This window comes from Hylobates moloch, unplaced genomic scaffold (assembly GCF_009828535.3).
Source record: "Hylobates moloch isolate HMO894 unplaced genomic scaffold, HMol_V3 SCAFFOLD_6, whole genome shotgun sequence".
In the NCBI taxonomy this organism is placed as follows: domain Eukaryota; kingdom Metazoa; phylum Chordata; class Mammalia; order Primates; family Hylobatidae; genus Hylobates; species Hylobates moloch.
Genome location: NW_026652281.1, coordinates 121,447,542 through 121,470,289, shown reverse-complemented (window position 1 = coordinate 121,470,289; position 22,748 = coordinate 121,447,542). Strand labels below are relative to the sequence as shown.

The window sequence follows — 22,748 nt, the reverse complement described above, 5'->3', positions numbered from 1 at the left end:
TTAGCAGCTTCCAGATTAAGTCCTATTCCTTGGTATTATTTTCAGTACCTCTGTCAAAATTTTAATAGCTAGCAGTAGTACAAAAGTTTTATATCTTACAAAGCACTTCAAACATATGTTTTCAAGTTTGATCCTCTTAATAACCATGGAAAATAGAAAGGCCTCAGATAATTGACCCCATTTCTCAGAGAGAAATTTGCCCAAAATCAAACAGTCAAGTGTTTGTCCATGGATCAGGATTTTTTCTACAATTCCTCAAAGCTTGTTTTGGGTCTTTTTCTATGGATATAATTTATGTTGCAAGTGATAGAGATTGAGTCCCAACTGTTTAAAACAATAAGAAAATTTTATTGGCTCATAAAATGGATAAGTCTGAAAGATGATCTAGCTTTAGGAGTGGCTCAAACAATATCACCAGGTCCCAGTCCCTCCTCATCCCTTTCCTTTGCTCTGTTCCACAATGACCTCATCCTCATGTTCCATTAATGGTAAAATGGTTGTTGCTATGGTTCAAATGTGTCCCCAGAAGAGCATGTGTTGGGAACTTGATCTTCAGTGTTATATGTTGGGAGATGGCTCCTAATGGGAGGTGCTTGGTTCATGGGGGCACTATCCTCATGTGTGGATTAATGCCTTTATTACAGAAGTGAGTTCATTATCATGGGAGTTGTTTTCTTACAAAAGGACGAGATTGGCTCCCTCTTGTTTCCTCTCTCTCACCCTCTCACCTTGCTGCATAGGAGGGCACAGCAAGAAGGCCCTCATCAGATGGAAACTTTGCTCTTGGACTTCCCAGGCTCAAGAACTCTGAGGAAATCCATTTCTATTCTTTATGAATTACTCAATCTCAGGTGTTCTGTTATAGTAGCACAAAATAGACTAAGACCATTGCCAATAGCTTCAGGCCAATCAAAATTCATATGAGGATCAGCTAAAAAGGAGTGTGTGCATCTGAGTTCCATCAGCAGTGTGTCTCAGTATAATTATCTCTGAACCAATTGCTGTGGACACAGGAATACAAGGCTGTCATTGGTAGTCTTAAGTCAAATGTCCATTATTGTGCCTTGGGGAAGAGTAACTTCAACTAAAACACACTTAACACGATTTGGAGAGAGGGTGATATAGCAGAAAAAAATTGAGGCATAAGTAGATGCTGATCAGCAAAAATGACAAATATCTACTGCATCGTGATAAATAAAACTTTGCTAAATTTAAATTGGCTAAGTCATTTATGCTGGAGGTCATGTACCAGCAAGATATTCTGAAATGTATTTATTCCTTTATGCAAAAATCATGCAGTAAGTGCCTATGTTAATGCAAGCCCTAGGGATTCAGTGACTAAGAAGACATTGTCCCTGCCTGAACTAAGCCCAAAAAGTAAGGATTTGAGTTGGATGACTTCCTATTTTCACACCAGTAGTGGTTCCATCTTTCCCACTGCAAAAATAACATGAAACACTTTGCAGGGACACACAGGCCATGTACTCTTAGTGCACTCTGAAGGATAAAAATGTCATCAGTTGTCATGGCAACCTGTTTGGGTTCTGAGGGTATGTAGCACTTTTTATACTATTAATGAGAGGCTAGACTTATTTTATAATACTATACAATGTCGACACCATGGAGAGGAAAACATGAATGAAATAACAAGGGAAATGTTGAAAAAATGACAAGATATCATGCCTCCATTGACACCTTGAAAATTGGGAAGCAGAACTAAGTTTTTCTGAACATTTACTTCTCTAACTGTGGCTAGATAGATTGTTTTAAACCCACCCAGAAGTCTTACAGGTGTGAAATGTTTCCCAAGCAAATTTATCCACTGGGGATACTTACATTGACTTTTAAGGATAGAATGGATCTACAAGGTCACTTAATCCAATCCAGTTCCTTTAGCTCACAGATGAGGACTTTGCAATCCACAGAGAAAGAGTGGAGTGGCCAAGGTTTCACAGGCCTAGTGACAGACTTCAAACCAGAACCTGGTTCTCCAGATTCTTAAATTGATGCTCATTCTGCAGTAACAAACTATTAAAGACCACTATTCAAAAGAAAGTACTCACAGATTTTTGTATTCATTCCACAGTATGAACTCACAGGAGTCTCCATCTTGACCATGGAGATATGATGAATGACTAGTGTTAGTATAATAAATACCACAATTCCAGATAACAAATGAATCGTTTTTGTTTTAATCCTTCTTATAGTCCCTGATTTCCTTCCCCTTCAAGGGGGTCTTGTAGCATTGTTGGGGGTGGAGGGCTGATATTCTTGAAAGCAAACTGATAACACATTCCTGAAAAATACACATGAACATTTTTCCCTAAGTCAACAAATGATATGTTAGACTAGTTCATAAATGAATGAATTATGTGTAATCTTCAATTTATGGATTAAAAAATCTTGTATAAACCTGTATTCATTTGCTAGGGCAGCCATAAAAAAGTGCCACACAATAGATGGCTTAACCAGCAGAAATTTGTTTTCTCATAATCTTAGAGGCTAAAGTCTGAGATCAAGGTGTCAACAAGGTTGCTTCTTCTGAGGACCTCTCTGTCTTCACATGATGTTTCCTCTGTGCACGCCTGAGTCCTAATCTCCTTTTAGTAGGGGCACCAGTCATATTGGATTAGGGCCCACTCTAATGACCTTATTTTAACCTAATTACCTTTTTAAAAAAGTATAGTAATTACATTTTTGTATTGATACCTAATACATTTTCAGGGTACATGTAAAAATTTAATATATTCATATCATTTGTAAAGATCAAATCAGTATAACTGGAATATATAGCACCTTAAATATTTGTCATTTCTTTATGCTAGAAACATTCAAATTATTCTGTTCTAGCCATCTTAAAATATACAATGAGGTATTGTAAACTATAGTCACCCTACTGATAGATCAAACATTAGGTCTTATTTATTTATTTATTTATTTATTTATTTATTTATTTATTTATTTATATGAGACAGGGTCTCTCTCGCTCTGTGGCCCAGGCTGGAGTGCAGTGGCATGATCTCGGCTCACTGCAGCCTTTGCCTCCCAGGTTCAAGCGATTCTCGTGCCTCAGCTACCCAAGTAGCTGGGATTACAGGTGCACACCACCATGCCCAGCTAATTTTTATATTTTTAGTAGAGACGGGGGTTCATCATGTTGGCCAGGCTGGTCTTGAACTCCAGACCTCAAGTGATCCGCCCGCCTCAGCCTCCCAAAGTGCTGGGATTACAGGCATGAGCCACCGCATCTGGCTGAAACATTAGATCTTACTTCTTCTATTAAACTGTATATTTGAATCCATTAGTCAAACTCTCTTTATATCCCCTCCCCCTTACCCTTCCTGGCCTCTGATAAGCACCAATCTACTCCTTATCTTCACAGGATTCTTTTTTATCTCCTACATCTCAGTGAGAACATGTCATATTTGCCATTCTCGGCCTAGCTTATTTCACTTAACATAATGACTTCCAGTTTCATTTATGTAGCTGCAAATGACAGGATTTCATTTCTTTTTTATGGCTTAATTATTTTCTATTGGGTACATTTACCACATTTCTTCATCCATTTACCCACTGATGAGCACATAGGTTGATTCCATATTTTGGCTATTGTGAGTAGTGCTGCAATAAACATGGGAGTGCCAATATCCTTTCAATATATTAATTTTCTTTCTTTTGGATATGCACACAGTAGTGAAATTGTTGGATCAAACAGTAGTCCTATTTTTAGTTTTTTGAGGAAATGTTATAGTTTTCCATAGTGGCTGTACTAATTTACATCCCACCGACAATATACAAGCATTCACCTTTCCCCACATCCTTGTTATCATCCATTACTCCCTGTCTTTTTGATAAAAACGATTTGAACTGCATTGAGATGATACTCATTGTAGTTTTGATTTTCATTTATCTGATGATTCATGATTTGGCAATTTTTTTATATATACCTGCTGGCCATTTGTATATCTTCTTTTGAGGAACATCTATTCAGATCCTTTGCCAATTTTTTAATCAGGTTATTTTTGCTATTGAGTTGCTTGAGCTCCTTGTATGTTCTGGTTATTAATCTCTTGTCAGATGGATAGTTGCAAATGTTTTCTCCCATTATGTGGATTGTCTCTTCACTTTTTTGATTGTTTCCTTTGCTGTGCAGAAACCTTTTAGCTTGATGTAATTCTATTTGCTGGTTTTTGCTTTTGTTCTCTATGCTTTTGAGGTCCTATCCAAAAAAATATTGCTCAGGACAATGTCAAGAAGCATTTCTTCTAGGTTTTTCTCTAACACTTCAATAATTGCAGGTCTTGCATTTAAGTCTTTAATTCGAGTTAATTTTTTTAATATGGTGAGAGAGGAGACTGGTTTCATTCTTCTGCATATGGTTATCCAGTTTTCTCAGCACCGTTTATCTGAGAGAATGTCTTTTCTCTATCATATGTTCTTGACATCTTTGTCAAAAAGGAGTTGGCTGTAAATGCATGGATTTATATCTGAGTTCTCTGTTCTTTCCATTGGTCTCTTCATGCATTTTTATGCCACTATTATGATGATTTGGTTACTACAGCTTTGTAATATATTTTGAAGTCACATAGTGTGATGCCTCCAGCTTTGTTCTTTTTACTCAGGTTTGCTTGTGCTATTCAAGGTCTTTTGTGGTTCCATATAAATTTTAAGACTTTTTTTCTAATTCTGTGAAGAATGTCATCGGCATTTTGATAGGGATTGCATTAAGTCTGTAAATTGCTTTTGTTAGTAGTGTCATTTTAACAATATTAATTTTTTTAATCCATGAGCATAGAATGTCTTTCTATTTTTGCATCCTCTTCTATGTTTTTATCAGTGTTTTATAGATTTTGGGTATAGATCTTATCTTTCTAAAAACACTATATCTAAATATAATCACATTCTAAGGTACTTGGGGTTAGGACTTTAACATATGAATTTGAGAGTGTAGGGAACGATAGCCCCCAAATACTCAGACTGTAACAGCTGTATTTAGATGCCTTAAGAACAAAGTATCAAGTTAGCAGAGTATTTACAAATTAGCACAAGATAACTTATTTTTTGCATTTATAGACATAATCAAACCTTCAGGCAAAAAAAAATATATATCTGAAATGCTATTTTCCCAACAGTATATTGCCTATCATTCAACTCCTGGTACCATGACAACATGAGCTGAGAACTTGAGGAACTTGACACATCAGATCAAGGAGGATAAAGACCAAATGTCACAGAAGTAATGAACAAGCCCAGAATAAATAGCAAAATAGGTCCAACTTTGGAATACACATAAAGTTGTTACTGGGCATTGGCACATTTGAAAATCCACTGTATTATCTAGTATTAGTTTCTATTGTCCATGAGAAAAAATAAAACCAGAACTTCCCTGCAAGTAGTCCTTGGAAATTATCCTAGTTACATATGAGGTTACAGGTAGGACATTATCATGAAAGTCAAATGAAATAGCAAAGCAGTACTAATGTTTTCTCTATCTTCTACAGAAATAGATGTAATATATTAGTGTCATGAAGAACAAATAATTTAACAGCTGCATAAACCAAACAATGTATCCTATTCTGGACCTTTTGTTTGAGAAGGCACTAATCAAGGCCTCCTGCTTCAGGACCAGAGAACCAGACAAGCTAGGACAGACTCCCCTTTTCTTTGCCAGAGCCCAGGCACAGCAAAGCTTAGCCACATTTCCCAGTCATCTCCTCCTTGCAACCTCTGATCCAGCCATTCAAACTGCAAAGTTATTGAAGCAAGTCATGCTTTCTGTCCCATTGAGGCTTTAGTACATGCTAGTGCCTCTTCCTGGGGCATCCTTCCCCTCTTCACCCTCACCTGAGTAACAATGCCCTTCTGGTCCTATCTGAACTGTCACAGTACCAAGGAAGTCTCTATGGCATCTCATATTTGCATTAGATGCCCTGCCTGTGGCAGTCTCACAAAACTCCCCAACCATAGTACTTATCACTATATTGCAATTGCCTGTTTTCATTCCTTTTGTTGTTGTTGTTGTTTTGAGACAGTTTCGCTCTCATTGCCCAGGCTGGAGTGCAGTGGCATGATCTTGGCTCACTGCAACCTCTGCCTCCTGCTTTCAAGCAATTCCCACCATACCCAGCTAATTTTTTGTATTTTTAGTAGAGATGGCATTTCACCATGTTGGCCAGGCTGGTCTCGAACCCCTAACCTCGGCTAATCTGCCCACCTCGGCCTCCCAAAGTGCTGGGATTACAGGCATAAGCCACAGTGTCTGGCCCGCAATTGCCTGTTTTCATTGCTGTCTTCTCCTTGAGAATATAAGAGCCTTGAGGGCAGAGATGGTCTTGCTCATTGCTGTTTCCCCAAAGCCAAATATTGTGCCTATTTCTCATAGGATATTTGTTGAATGAGTGATAGATAACACAGTTGTCCCAAGAATTATGTCAAAGCTTCAGTCAGTAGAAGCTACTTGTACAGATGTGAAGATCTCAAATAGAGTTTCCAACCTATAATATGCTTTTGTGGCAAGTTTTTTATGCCTGTAAAGCAAAACAAAATTTAATAGAGCATAATCAATGTAGAAACTTAAAGACATATGTAAAAACACAGAAATCTGGTTCAAATTGTTTTCATTTTATGGAAAATAAAGCTAAGGCCTATAGAGTTCTAGGAACTAACTCTGTTCAGTGATGGAAGGGATGAAACAGAACATAGATCTCTTGACTTCCAGTTCATTCAACCATTTGGTAGTATTAATTAAACATTTATATGTGCTAGATACTGGGGATATATGGGTGAATAGGAGAAGTAAGAACTCAGTCCTCATGAAGCATATATTCTCATGAGGGAAGATAGACAATAGACTGGTAATAATTAGTCACAAAAATGTGACACAATAGAGAGCATGATACTATGTAAAGTGGCCTGGGATGGCCTCCCTGAAAAGGTGGCATTTGACCTGAAGTTAAGAAAGTGGGAGACATTTGAAGGCCTGGGGGAGGAATAAGGAACATGAAATGTAAAGACGGTTGGAAGGGACACTAGAATAAAAGAAAGGAGGTGATAATAACAGGAGTATAGGGAGCAAAGAGGATAATCATATAAAGTTGGAGTCACAGGCAGGAGCTATATCTCAAAGAGCCCAGTAGGCCAAGGTAACATATGTGGATTTATTCTAAATGCCTTGGGAAGCTCTGAAAGTGAGTGATATAACTGATATACCTCCACCTTCAAGACATTTTTTACCAAAGTACTGTGTCTGTTTTTAACCCAGTCATCATGGTAGACTTATACAAATCAGGGTGAAAATTTGGGGAATTAATGTAACAAATGGACCAAAGACTAATTTCTAATGTATTTTCTGGAAACAAGAAGGTTTTATAGTTATACATAAATATACTTGTGTGAAAATTTATTCTCAATGCAATCTGACTGTACACTCAGTGCAATCTGACTATGCATAAGTGCTTAAACCATAACTGTGGAGCTAGGCTTTGCAAATTCCACCAAGTTATAGTATTCAAAATGGAGTCCCAGTGAGAATTCTCTTTGCCAGGGGTTTGCAGAGCCAGTGATTATTTACAAGGATTATTCAAATACCAGTCCTTCTGCTCCTGGCTTTGTGCTTTTTTCCCAGTTAAACAATGTGCAGAAGAGCAATGGTGAGAAAGTGATTGAGATCTTAATAACTTCCCTTAAAAATATGCAGTCAATTTAGATCAACCATTGTGGAAGACAATGTGGCCATTACTCAAGGATCTAGAACCAGAAATACCATTTGGCCCAACAATCCCATTACTGGGTATATATCCAAAGGATTATAAATCATTCTACTATAAAGACACATGCACACATATGTTTATTGCAGCACTATTCACAATAGCAAAGACTTGGAACCAATCCAAATGCCTATCAATGATAGACTGGATAAAGAAAATGTGGCACATACACACCATGGAATACTATGCAGCCATAAACAAGAATGAGATCATGTCCTTTGCAGGGACATGGTTGAAGCTGGAAGCCATCATTCTCAGCAAACTATCACAGGAACAGAAAACCAAACACTGCATGTCCTCACTCATAAGTGGGAGTTGAACAATGAGAACACATGCACACAGGGAGGGAAACAACACACAACAGGGCCTGTGAGGGGGTGGGAGGCAAGGAGAGGGAAAGCATTAGGAATACCTAATGCATGTGGGGCTTAAAACCTAGATGAAAGGTTGATGGGTGCAGCAAACTACCATGGCACATGTATACCTATGTAACAAACCTGCACATTCTACACATGTATCCCAGAACTTAAAAGTAAAATAAAACAAAATTAAAAAAAGAAAACAAGAAAAACTATCTATCAGGTACTATGCTTATTACACAGGAACAAAATAATATGTACACTAAACCCCCATTATATTGCAATTTACCTATATAACCAACCAGAACATTTACTCCTGAACCCAAGTTTTTTTAAATAAAAAAAAATACAGTCACTCAAACCCCCAAACTTTTACTTTATGTTAAACATGAATTTAATGAGTTTAAGTGATAAGTTTCTGAAGAAACCCTAAGTGAAGCTATTTTCTGCCTTATCTTTTCTAACATTTTCAACCTAAAATTTAGTTGATGACATAGTTTTCAAAAAAAAAAAAAAAAAAAACAGGAATTTTTTTTTTAAAGATGAAAAGTTCTGAGACTCTGATAAGGCTACACACACAATTTTTCCTACTCCCCTCGCCTGCATCCCTCCTATCAAAGGCATGAACTTTACCATGTAATGCCTACTGAAGAGCCCTCCACCAGCTTCATTAAAAGCCTTCTTCTTGTTTGTTACTCTTATCCCAGGGCCAAGGGAACCAAGTTCCACCTTTAAAGATCAGCTAAAAATCCTGTCCTGGTGCCCTGTATGGAAGTGGATCAGGAATAAGATAATTTTGATCTCCAAATCCTGGAAAGATAAACTGAGAATGACCAATGAGTTTCTCTGCCTTATAGTTTCATACAGAGGCTGGCAGCAGCTGAAGAAAATACCCCAGCAGAAGCTTGCATAGATTGGCATACCACTGACTTAGTTGGAATCTCCACTGTCTGAATCTTCAGCCTTTTCCATTTTTTAATAGCTTTAACTCTCTGTCTTCCATCACACCGTACTTGCTTCTCCATTCGTTGCTGTGAATGAGTGCCGTTGGCCAAGGTTTGTGAAGCAGGTGCCAACTTCGTTATTTGCACTAATGTGATGTAAATGTTATTACGAAATGAGATAAACCATAACCGGTGCACCTGGACCACAGAATAACAAGGAAGGGGAAAATCTTGCCTTTTGACAACTAGGAGAGAAAACCTGTCACTTATATACGGACATTTCTAGAACAGATCATTGGTAAAGCATTCAAAAGACACCCTGCCATTGAGTTACTTTTAAATATTTTTAAATTATTTCCTCAGTTCAAATTATAAATAACTCTCTGACCTTTAAGGACATTTCTTTTCCTTTGTGTTAAATTGTAACAAACTAACATCCTTCAGCGACAATAAATTTGAGACAAAGTAAGGAACTAAGTAACTGTGCCTCATGATGGGAAAACATAAATCATTGCCGCTCAGTCACTGCTTAGAGCTAGAACAGCCTTTGTCCAAACTAAAACACTGTGTGCTTGCTGTGGGCTGCCTTTTATTAGGCTGAAATCACTTTGGGAATTCTCAGGGTGCTTCCTGGTTATCTAAATAAGTCCCTCGGTAGTCAGGCGCAGGGGTTAGGATAGTCACATCATTTGCTAATACAAATAGCCTTCTTTACAGGGTACTTAACAACAAGCCTCAGTATTTCACCAGAATTAAAAAGCATATCAATAGTGCTTCTACTTTTCAGCAAATCTGTCCTATAAATAGTTGATAGCTTTGTTTTTCATCCACTCCATTGGAAACTCAAAATTAACTGGGATTTCCAGTGGAGCTTAGTATCACCAATGGTTTTAAAATAGCTACTTGGGAAAGATAAAACTCACAGCCTGACCAGAGAGCCCTACTGTCTTGGGTCTTTCTGGTCATTCTACTGGAGATTCCCACTAATCCCTTCTGCCATTCCAATCAATTTTCTGAAAACCATAGCTGTTTGCCAACAAAAGCCCAACCAAACCAGCATCATCAGGGAAGCAGCTTCCCACAGTTGTAAGGCTTGCTAGAATGTTTGGCCCTGGAGCTACAAGTTCAGAGCTATCTGGTGAGCTGTGCAAAGCAGAGAATCTAAGTCCTCACCTTAGCAGGATGAGGCTTCTCATGTGTTACAGAGAAATAAAACTAAGACAGGGGTCTAAAGAAGAGTCTTCAAGCACAATGAAGGTTTATTTTACAGAAATAGTTACTGGCAGGTCTCCATCTCTACTGAAGAGAGAACAAGAGGAATAAGATGCACGCTGTGACAGCAGGGATCAAGGCATCCAGGAAACTAATTTGCCAAACGTCACAGGGTCCTAGAAAAGTCTTTAAAGCTCACAACATTCTCATTGGCCTGAATTCACTCCAATCTCCAGCAAAATATGGTTTGTAGGAAACCATGCTTAAATATTCCTTTGACTTTACCGTAATTTTCATACTAGAATTTACCTAGGTAGTAACAAAGCAAAATGGGTTTGATTTAACATGGATTATTAATTTACACAAGTAATTATAATAAAATGATTTAAAGCTTAGCCTTTGGAGTTAGAAAGTTGTGATTCAAATTCTGGCTTTCATAGCTGTGATCTTGGGCAAATTACTTAAGTTCAGTCTCCCTATGAGGAAAATAATAGTGTATAAAGTGCTTAAGAGAGTACCTGTTATCCTAATGCACTCAATAAGTGTTAACTAAATATTAGTATTACTATTAGTATTCATTTCTGAACTCTACATATGACATGGGAAAGATCTGTCTTAATTCCTTTCAAGAAAGAATGGAAGCCAAAGTCTGACCTCACAGATAGCACTCTGTAGTCTTGCCAGCTCTGCACCTCCTAAAGTGGGGAGTAGTTTGAAAGTGAAATAATCTGTGTTCACCTGTGTAGATGAAATCCAGGGACCAGGAAGGCACCTTGACAGTTATTTCTAGGTAAATTTCCCCACCAAGCAAACCTGCCATCTCTCTACCACAGTCAGATCCATAATAGAACACTCCCAACATGCCATGAGCCAAATTCTCTGTTCTGGCTTCTCAGTGAAGAGGGAGAAATGAACAGGCCTACTGGTTTTGCCTGTTCAATTTTCCTTTATAATTATGTATTTCTGCTTTTCACTTTCCAAAGTATGTCGACATATGCCAACTCAGATGTATCATAGTTTTAGTATTCCTGTGACACAGGAAAAGAGATATCTGCACAAATTATGATTGAGAGATATTTTCCATCACCAGGATACTTATCAACCAGGTCATATACATCTTTCTCAAATTAACAGGTGGAAAATATTCATTGAATACGAAGGCTAGTCAAGCATTCAGCATATAGGGAAAAACAGAATACAGCTGTTAATGATAATAATATCAGTATTAATTGATATTTATTGTTTGTTTAATACTATTAAGGGATGGTATTAAACTATTCTCTTTGCTATATGATTCCAAGTCAGTTCATAGGGAATAGCATGTCATTTTCCCTTCTGCCAATAGGCAAGGGGCTTGCTACACAGAAAGTTTGTAAACTCTTTTCTTCCATCCTCTTACTCTTTTTCCAGAAAGAGGTGCTGTTATTAAATGAATTGAGTAGAGCCTGAGACATTCTCAGGCCATCTTTTTAAGTTGGGTGTGAGAGTGCTGTGTGTTAGAGTTCTACGCTCTGCTCTTCCAGAGGCACATCCCATGAAATAAGGGCCTGGGGGGATGCGCACAGCCTGCTTCCCAGGCCTAGCTCTCTACCACTCATACTATTTCCGGCCCCTCCTACATGGATTTGGTGGAGTAATCAGACCCTAAATTTGTTCTACCAAATAGAATGGGGGTGGAGTCTTCAAAAGCCTCACTCTTACTTCCAGAATGATAGCTTATGCTTTGTTACTACTTACCAGAGAGCCCTGAACTGGGGAAGAGTTGGGGAGGGAGGAAAGAGCACTGCCTGTGTGGCAGGTAGGCTGACAGTGGATCCCCAAAGATGTCCATGTTCTAATCCCCAGAATCTGTGAATATATTGTCTTACATGCTATATTAGTTTCCAAGGGCTACTATAATAATTTTTACAAACTGGTGGCTTAAGACAATAGAAATTTATTCCAGAGGCCAGATATTGACAACCAGTGCATCACCAGGGTGGTTCCTTCTTGGCGGCCTCAGAGGGAGAATCTGTTCCACGCCCCTCTCTTAGCTTCTGGTGGTTACTGGCAATCCCTGGTTTTCCTTGGCTTATAGACATATCACTCAGATCTCTTGCTCTGTTGTCACATGCTGCTCTCTGTGTGTCACTTCTGTCTATGTGTCTTCACAGGGCATTATTCTCTCTGTGTGTCTGTGTCCAAATATTCCTTGTCTTATTAGAACACCATGCATTGGATTAGGCCCATTCAGTATAATCTCATTTTAACTTTATTACATCTACAAAGATGCTATTTCCAAATAAGGTCACATTCATAGGTACCAGAGGTTAGGACTTCAGCTTATCTTTTTGGCAGACACAATTTAATGAACAACATGTGGTTAAAAGGGACTTTCCAGATGTGATTAAATTAAAGATCTTGAGATGGGAGATAACCCTGGATTATCCAGGTGTGCCCGATGTAATCACAAGAACCCAAGAGGGAGGCAGGAGGACTAGAAGTCAGACAGAAAAAGGCTTTTCGGCCACAAAGGCAGAAATTAGAGTGATGTAGCCATAAACCAACAAATGCTGGCAACCCAAAAGTGGGAAGAGGTAAGGACAGATTCTTCTCTGGAGTCTCCAGAGAAACTCAGTCCTGTTGACACTTTAATTTTACCCCTTAAAAGTCTTTTTGAACTTCTAACCTCCAAACTGTAACAGAATAAATTTGTGGACTGTAGGCCACTACATTTGTGGCAATTTGCTACAGTAGCAGTAGAAAATGAATGCACTAGGTAATTTTAAAAACCAGATATTTATATTTTGTTTTCCATTGATATTTGTGAACATAGTTCCCTTAACAAAGGGAAAAATAGGTGATTGGTAAAATTTTAACATTGAAATCATGCCAGAAATCTGTAGCAATTAGGTTACACAACTGAGCTAAACCCTCTTGAGAGATTATCTTATGAACTCTTCAAAACAACCTTTTGAAGTAGGTACTCTTATTATTCCTAATAAAAGGCTGAAGAAAATTGAGGTCAAGAAACAATAACTTGTAGCTAGTAAGTAGTGGAGTCAGAACCTGAACTCACATCAGTCTAACTCCAAGAGTTGTATTCTTCCTTATCACTAAGCTGTACTCTTCTTGCACCCATCTGCAGTGAGGTAGACGACCTCACTAGACACAGGACAGAAAGCCTGGCCTACGAAGGGTGAAAAAGTGGCACACTTGCAATTTGTCTTCACACAAAAGAAGCGATCATTGCTTCCCTGGCCACCTAAGGAGAGGTGGGGAAGGAGAGGCCAAGAAAACATCTTCCTGACACAGATGCTATTGTGAGCTAATAAATTAGCCCAGAAAAGCCCTTTCTAAAGCCAATGAACAGTTAATGGTGCCAGTATCCAGTTGGCAGAAGAAGAATAACAGCCTTGAGCACTGCATATGCCAGGGGATTCTGGCTTGTACACTAAGTCGACCTGTTCTTCTAAAAACAGAATATGAGAAAATCAGTCCCTCTTCCCTCTTTCTTTGGTTATTTCTGAGCTCCTGGAAGATGTCCAGCACAGACTGTGAGCTTCATGATAGCACCTTGTCTGTTGTCTTACTTCTACTCTCAGGCCTAACACAGACCCTTGGATGTAAGTGCTCCACAAATATTTGATAAATGAAGAGAACAGGAGCCCAACATGCCTAGATTCATACATCCTCTTCTATCACATATCAGCCTGTGTTAATTTGAGTAATTCATTTCAACTCACTGAGCTTCTTTCCATTATCTATGAAATACGGATTTAAAATCTGAGAAGCAATAACTTTACTTTATAAAGTACTGTAGACTTACGATGCTTAGCAAGATAGTCTGCCTAGAAATTATTTCTAAATAAATATTCACAAGTGAGTAACTGGATGAATACATGGATAGACGGTAATGGCAAGTTGGACATATTTTTGTTGCCCCAAAGCAATGCTAATATTGCAAACATCCATTCTTCTGCAAAATTCCCAGGAAACCCTGCCTGCTCTCACTTCTCACTGCTGTTGGTGGACTCGAGATGGCCAGAGGTTACCCAAGAGCCATCAGCTAAATCACAGGTACATGGAAACAAATTAAAAGCATGATTGGTATGTCTAACTTTTTTAATACACATTGGTTTGTGCATTTATGTGTGCACATGTGTGCTCTATGTGTTTCAGTCTAACATACAAAGACATACACTCCTACACCAGTTGGAATTAAGGAGATGATACACCTTTCCAGTATCACCTGTACTCCTAAGAGTGGTTTCACTTCTTTTAGTGATCAATAGTTATCCATCATTGTCAATTCTTTGTTAAAAATTTCATATGATTGGTGCTGTAATTAATTAATTAATTATAATTAAATTAAAATCAACATATCCCATCCTTGGCAGGAATGTGAATGTGATGTATAGGTCAGCACAGAAATCAGTGCTGGCACTAACCACTCTGTTCAAGGCAGTTTGCCTCTTTGAGCTTCAGCTTCTTTATAAGAAGAGATTCACACTTGATCCTTACCTTGTCTTCAAGGTCTCATGATATGTCCCTGCCTACCTTTCCAAACTCTGGCCAGCTACTGATATTGCCCTAATTGCCCTGGCCTTTTCTCTGTTCCCCAATATGTAAAGCTTTTGCATAGCTCCTGGCCTTTGCACTTATTGTTCCCTCTGCCTGGAAATGCTCTTCCTTCAGCTTTTCACATCACTGACTTCTTCCCCACCAAGTCTCAACTCAAATACCTCCTCCTTAAAGAGGTCTTTTCTGATTGCCCAATCTGAATTTGCCAACCAGTTCTTATCATCTATTCTCATTTTGTTTGCTTCATTGCATTTATAAATATCTAATATTTTCTTGATATTTATTTATGTATTGCTTGCCTCCTATCAGACTGTAAGATCCATGTAGGTAGAGACCTTATCTGCTTCATTCATCATTGAATTCTCAGCATGTAAAACAGTGCCTGGCACACAGATGGTGTTGAAGGAGTAATTTCTAAGGTCCCTTCCACATGAAATGTTCTATATCATGTTATAATCTACTGCTACTCATATTCTACACCCCTATTTCCCTGAAACACTATGACCAATAATAACACTAAATAAATGTTGATGTGTTGCATGAGGGTTCATCTGGTGTGAGGGCCCCTGCAGCTGTGCTCTGGGCAAGAGATTCTGATGCAAGTTTTATGCTTTGGAACTCTGCCCGATTGGCTGCCCGAGACATAGCTAACCACCTCCTTCCTCCCTCTCAGGCTCTGGATTCCTCCCTCTCAGGCTCTGGATTCCTCCCTTATTCCAAGCTGGTAGAGATATCATACCTACGAGGGTCAAGAGTCAAATGTATGCGGGAATTTCTTAGGGAAGCCTCCTCATTGCTCTCCCTTCTTCCCTGCAAGGTACTTCCTCTGTCCAGCAGGCACCTATCCCCACAAGAAATGTATCCTGGTTAAGCCAAACTACCTTCCCCTGTCTGAAACAGAGATGGAAGAAATTTCTTTTATTATAAACCAAGGATTAATTTGTATCATGCAAAAATAATCAATATATCTAGGAAGTAAAACTATTGAAAGTAAAGAGACGCTGAGACCACCATCATGTCTACTTTGTCGCCGTAGCCTTTGAAATGGGAAAATGGGAGCATAACTTAAAGAAAATTCTGAAACAATTGAGGATTTAAATTCAAATTTGTATATTCTCAAAAAAAGAAGTTCTAGCACAGCAAATTCCTTAATTCCCTTCTCTGCTATCAGAGATAGAATCAGTCTTAGATCTTTGCTTACATCAAGCTCTAGAAAATTCAAACAAGCAGAACTGCTTTGGTTCCAGAAGGGCAGAGGATGAGAAAATGAGATGAGTGTAAGAATATCATAATAATTTTTGCTATATTCATGAGCAACTTATTTTTATGTGTAAAATTGTTTGTTCATCTGATGTATCAATGAGACTAGTGAAGATAACAATGAATGTATTTCATGGACTAGACTAGCTATCAATGAAATATATCTTAACATTTTAATCAGATTTTTAGAAAGAGGAAAGGGTATATTTTCATTACTAGTCAAATGGTTGCAATTCAAAAATGTAATTCATATGGCGGCCAAAAAAAAATAAAACACAACCACTTTGCTAATGGGAAACTGATTCTTTTTCTAAATAAGCAGTAACAACAAATTTCAAAGCTGAAAGAAGCCTAATCACTGTTTATCTTTTTAAATTAATGTTCTGGTTTTGCACTAGCCCTAGATTCTACACACAAAAAATATTGAAAGAAAAGAAAACATTAGTTAACAGTAGGCTGCTTATACTCAGGGAATAGAGGAGATAACAGTGACCTAGATAACTTGGGAGAAAAACAAAATTTTATGTGAATTATCTTATGCTAGGTAACCTGGATAAGATAATACATCTGTGCCACGTATGTTCCTAAAGTTCAATATGCACAACTACAGTTTTGCTTTAATCTTCAGATTCCTTCTAGTACCAAGTCATACTTGAGTCATACTTCACAGATAGTACAAGTTCAGTCAACACTTGCTTCAAGAGAATACAAATGAGTGTATTGCTCCTCTGTATTAGCAAACGTGCTGCCGTTTCACTCTGGTACTTAGAGATTTGCCTTGGAGATTTTAATTCACAGGAACCAATTGAGAATCCCATATTTAACCTTGCAGCAAAGGTGTTAAAAGTCATGGTATATAAGATGTAAATGCAAGGAAGTACCAAAATATAACAACAAAAAGCACAGTGGGGTTTATGTTGCAGAACTTTTCTAAATCCTGAAGAAATAAAAATATTCAGAGAAAATATTATAAATACACAGTAAAAACAGGAAAGTCTGTACCAGAGTCTTCCTTTGGGGTAAATTTATATAAGAGAGAGGGTGTGTGTGTGTGTGTGTGTGTGTGTGTGTGTAATATATTCAAAGGTATTTATATTAGGTTATTTGTATAACTACTCTTTTTTATAGAAGGAAGCATTTTTATATGTAGCCAAGCTTCAAAACCTGTGAATAAATTTTAAAAACAACTTGAGGATATAAGATAACTAATATTTCTAGAGCTCATGCTGGAGGGACTTAATGGGGAATTAGCAATGAAGTAAAGAAAATTCTCACTTTCTCTTAACAATCTGCCTGTACTCTCACTATGTAAATTAGCATAAGCTCATAATCATGTTGGCTTAAAGTAAATCATACTGGACACAAACATAATAAGATTGAGGAAAACTAGGATTTAATTAAAATGTTAGTATGTGTGTATAATAATAACAGATGCAAGCAGCTCTTCTCTTTACTACCTGATATGTTACCACCATTTTAATGGTAAATATGAAAAATAGTAATGAACACGTTACTGAATATTTTTTAAAACTATAAGTTAGAAAAGTACGTAGTCACTACTAGAAAATCAAAAGCCAAGCAAGGCATCATTAATAGGTTTTGCTGTGGGATTTCCACTTCTGGCAAGGCAGGGACTTCACCATACAGTCCATTAAGTTGTGGTATTAAAAACACAAAATAATCAAATCCATGCTCTCATTGTTCAGCTATTTTGACTACTTGTTCATCAAACCAGCTTACCTACATGGGGACGCAAACAGCTGCTAGAGCAAGGTCTAGGATTGAAGACTTCACCTGACATGCTCTATCCAACGTAGTCATTTCATTTTATTTTTGGGGATCATCTCAAGTGGAATCTGAGACATGTTCTTCTCACTAACATCGGAGATAAATTCTTTTCATGGACCATTAGCCTGTGTCTCCATCATTTCCAAGATAATACAATACAATTGCTTCCTTAAAGTGAATTCAACCGTGTAGTATAGTTTGAAGTCAGGTAGCATGATGCCTCCAGCTTTGTTCTTTTGGCTTAGGATTGACTTGGCAATGCGGGCTCTTTTTTGGTTCCATATGAACTTTAAATCATCATCACTGGCCATCAGAGAAATGCAAATCAAAACCACAATGAGATATCATCTCACACCAGTTAGAATGGCCATCATTAAAAAGTCAGGAAACAACAGGTGCTGGAGAGGATGTGGAGAAATAGGAAGACTTTTACACTGCTGGTGGGATTGTAAACTAGTTCAACCATTGTGGAAGTCAGTGTGGCGATTCCTCAGGGATCTAGAACTAGAAATACCATTTGACCCAGCCATCCCATTACTGGGTATATACCCAAAGGACTATAAATCATGCTGCTACAAAGACACATGCACATGTATGTTTATTGCGGCACTATTCACAATAGCAAAGACTCGGAACCAACCCAAATGTCCAACAATGATAGACTGGATTAAGAAAATGTGGCACATATACACCATGGAATACTATGCAGCCATAAAAAAGGATGAGTTCATGTCCTTTGTAGGGACATGGATGAAGCTGCAAACCATCATTCTCAGCAAACTATTGCAAGGACAAAAAACCAAACACCGCATGTTCTCACTTGTAGGTGGGAATTCAACAATGAGAACACTTGGACACAGGAAGGGGAACATCACACATCGGGGCCTGTTGTGGGGTGGGGTGAGGGAGGAGTGATAGCATTAGGAGATATACCTAATGTAAATGATGAGTTAATGGGTGCAGCACACCAACATGGCACATGTATACATATGTAACAAACCTGCACGTTGTGCACATGTATATATATATATATATATTAGCATTGCTGAATTCACTTTATATATATATGTGTGTATATATATATGTGTGTATATATATGTGTATATATATATGTGTGTATACATATATATATGTGTATATATATATATATATAAAGTGAATTCAGCAATGCTAAAGCAATACATAAATAATAAACAAGGAACTTGACTGGAAGATGCCACAAGTCAGTTTATATCTTGGGGATTGGAAAGCAGACTGATTTTTCTATGAGACATGAGAGCATTGATAAGCATGAGACTTGTTTTGAGCCTGTTTTAGGAAACAGAGCAATGCTTGGGTGTTTTGATTTGCAATGTTACATTTTAGGTTTGATCAGAGGCCTGATGTGGACTTGAGAGGTGATTAAAATGTATTATGTGCATGTCACCTGTAAATCTTACAAAGCTTCTGTGCTTATCTCTTTAAATGGAGGCTCTGACCCACAATTATCATCTAAGTAGGAAAAATATCAGCTAAGTTTTAATTTAGTCCACCAATACTTAAAAATATCAGCTAAGTTTTAATTTAGTCCACCAATATTTAAAAATATCAGCTAAGTTTTAATTTAGTCCACCAATAGTTTTCCCACATCTCCCCCAAATCAAGGGCCAGGAATATGTTCTGAGTTTTATTGAACTATATAAACGCAAATGTCCTTGATTGTAAATCCTGAGCTTTGACCTAAGGCAAAATGAGATTAACGGAACAAAATTTTGTGTTTTCAAAATGGGTGGCTAAGATCAGCTATGCCTCTTGGACATGGACACCTCACTTACATCAAAAGGATAAAGATGTCAAGGGCTGGAAAGTAATGAGAGAATTTGTACAGGAAATATCTGGATAGAGCTGCTGCCATTTGGCCGCCTCTTCTTAAATGTAAGGGAGGGACAGAAGTGCTCTTCAAGGAGAACACCTAGAGAGCCTAATAAATCCCTGCAGTTGGGATTTGACAGGCAAAGTGGGAGAAAATGGGTCTGATTTCCCATTTTCTCCCTCCCCATTATGTCATCCACCCCCAAAATCTAGAGCACGGTTTGCAATATTTTTCTGCAAAGAGACAGATAATAAATATTTTAGGTTTTGCAATTCATATAGTCTCTTGCACATTGTAGTGCAATTTGTAACTATAGACTATACATAAACTAACAGATATGACTGTGTTCCAATGAAACTACTTACAAAAACAGGAAGCAGACCAGAGTCGGCCCATGAGCCAGAGCTTGCCAACACCTGATGTAGAGGCTGACAGACATCCTGAGCAGCAGAGCAGAGTGGCTGCTGCATTGCCATCAGTTTACTGGACCACAGCTGTCAGGCAAAGATGCTTGATGGCCTCCCAGGGTCCAGATCAGGACCATGGTGGGAAGAGACAGCCTGCCTGGAACTGCTTGAATTCTCCCCAGACGTAGTACCTGGGAGGACAATAGAACTCTAATAGGGGGATTATTGTGGAGAGAATTGCTGAAATATATGACTGTAAGCAGGAAGTGCTGGTGCTGAATAGGTATGCTGTGAGTAAGGAAGAATAGAGAAGACTACTACAGGTTCCTGCAGGCAGCTGGCCCAGCTGCGATTGGAGAGAAGACCAAACAACTGTGCTGAGACCTATTTGCCCTTAATGTATCCAATAAGAACTTTACTGCAGCAGAATGCCCAGAGAATGCCTCCAGGAGTTCTCCATGAAAGGCAGCAAGACCTCTTTTCAGTCGATACATTTTATAAGAAGCTTGAAAAACAAAAATAAACTTGCATTTTGATTGCATTACATAAGTTGTTTAGTTCAGTATATCAGACACGGACATATTGCCTCCCCATGCTTATCTGTGAAAAAAGAAATCGATAACTGAAACAACTATCTGGGTTATTAACCCAATTAAAAAACACTCCATGATTGCACCTATTCTCGAATTTCTGCCTTAGTCCTTAAGTGGGTCTCAAACTCTAGCAAGCATCAGAATCACATGGAGGGCTTCTAAAACAGTATAAATTGCTGGGCCCCACTCTCAGAGTTTCTGATTCAGTTGGACTGAGGTGTACCTAACAATTTGCATTTCTAACAGGTTGCCAGGTGACATCGATGCTTCTGATCCAGGACCAGGCTTTGAGAACCACTGGGTTAAGCAAGACTGGTTTCCGGCTATAACTTGTCATCTCATCAAGAATAGGACCTTCTAGTGTTAGTTGGTGTACTAATTCATTCTCACACTACTATAAAGAACGGCCAAAGACTGGGTAATTTATAAAGGAAAGAGGTTTAACCGATTCACAGTTCTGCATGGCTAGAGAGGCCTCAGGAAACTTACAATCACAGCAGAAGGTGAAGGGAAAGCAAGGACCTTCTTCACATGGTGGCAGGAGAGAGAAGAGCAAGCAGGCAAAATGCCAGATGCTTACAAAACCTTCAGAGCTCATGAGGACTCACTCACTATCACAAGAACAGCATGAGGGAACACATCCCCATGACCCATTCACATCCCACTGGGTCCATCCCTCCACATGTGGGGATTATGGGGATTACAATTCAAGATGAGAGTTGGGTGGGGACATAGCCAAACCATATTACTTGGGCATATATCAATACTTAATTTGTATGTTCATATGGGTCATTAGTCATGTCCAGTTCAGTTTTCAGAGAACAACTATGGCAACACAATGATTCATTTGTGTTGCCAATACCACTTTTCTCTTCTTATATCATAGGCAACTTTTCTCAAGAAACCTGGACTTTCTGGCCTTTTCTTTACTTTGCTAATGTATGACATGAAGGTACTTTCCATCAACATCAAGCATTTCATATAATGTCGCCAATCTATCCAATGCAAAAAAAAGTATATTGAAAAGAGTTTACTGACATATTGTCTGACATTGTCATGATCCATGAGTGGCAGAAAATAGACACCCAGTGAGTAGGCAGATTTCCATCTGGCAAGAAGATGGCTGTAATGAGTACCAATGTGAAATGACAGATAGTAATAGAAACTAGAAAGTCAATGGGAAAATTAGCTTCCCTTGTTTCACATCTGCATGACAGGGGGAGCTGCCAATCATCAACTCCAGAGAGAGAGGTTTATTTGGGTTCCCGACCATGTGCAAAGCCATGTTCTCCTAAGTTAAAAAAAAAAAAAAAAACAGAAAGAAAAGAAAAAGAAAAAACAGCATGAAAAAAATAATAAAATTCAGCCTGTTAGACAGCTTTAAACAAATGTGGAGCTGCGAAACAAGCTGTCACAAATTGGCACAGAGAATGCAGAAAATCAATGTGAAATGAAAGCTGCCTCTCCTAACAAAATAAAGCTGGCAATTAAATCTTCCCATTCTTCCTGCAACCTACAAGTCATTGAAACTACAGAATGCAGGTTGTCAGGGAATAGGCCAATGCTCTAAATATATAGCTACTCTCTCCTACAGCATGGGTAAGTGGGTAAGAAATAGGCATGCAGGTGGCAGAGAAGAGCCAATTGGCTTTCTTAAGTACATATATGTGTATGTATACATACACACACACATACTCACACTCTCTCTCTATATATATATACACACTGTATTACCACATAAAACTAAGAACAGATATTTGAGTGCCCCAAATTATACTTGTTGCCTAGGGGTTGAGCAGTATGACACAAGGCTAGAAAGTCACCTGACCAGAGTCCTAATAATATTCACATAGAAAAACACACAGATTTACCCCCACCTTAAAAAACAAGTTAGAAACTAAAACATTTCAAATTTCTCATATGTTTAGCTTTTTAGCTCTCTCTCTTCGTTGAATGACATACAAATAATAATGAGTAAAGGAAGTAACTAAAGAAATTACAAAA

At 38.2% G+C, this 22,748-nt stretch overlaps 1 protein-coding gene and 1 pseudogene across 4 annotated transcripts in view; both read right to left on the bottom strand.

The window, feature by feature from the left end:
• The window catches only part of LOC116470290 (cyclin-dependent kinases regulatory subunit 1-like), a 34,910-nt pseudogene extending 25,760 nt beyond the window's left edge, over positions 1–9,150 (bottom strand).
• The window catches only part of KCTD16 (potassium channel tetramerization domain containing 16), a 316,361-nt gene that overhangs the window by 66,021 nt on the left and 227,592 nt on the right, over positions 1–22,748 (bottom strand). The window lies entirely within an intron of this gene.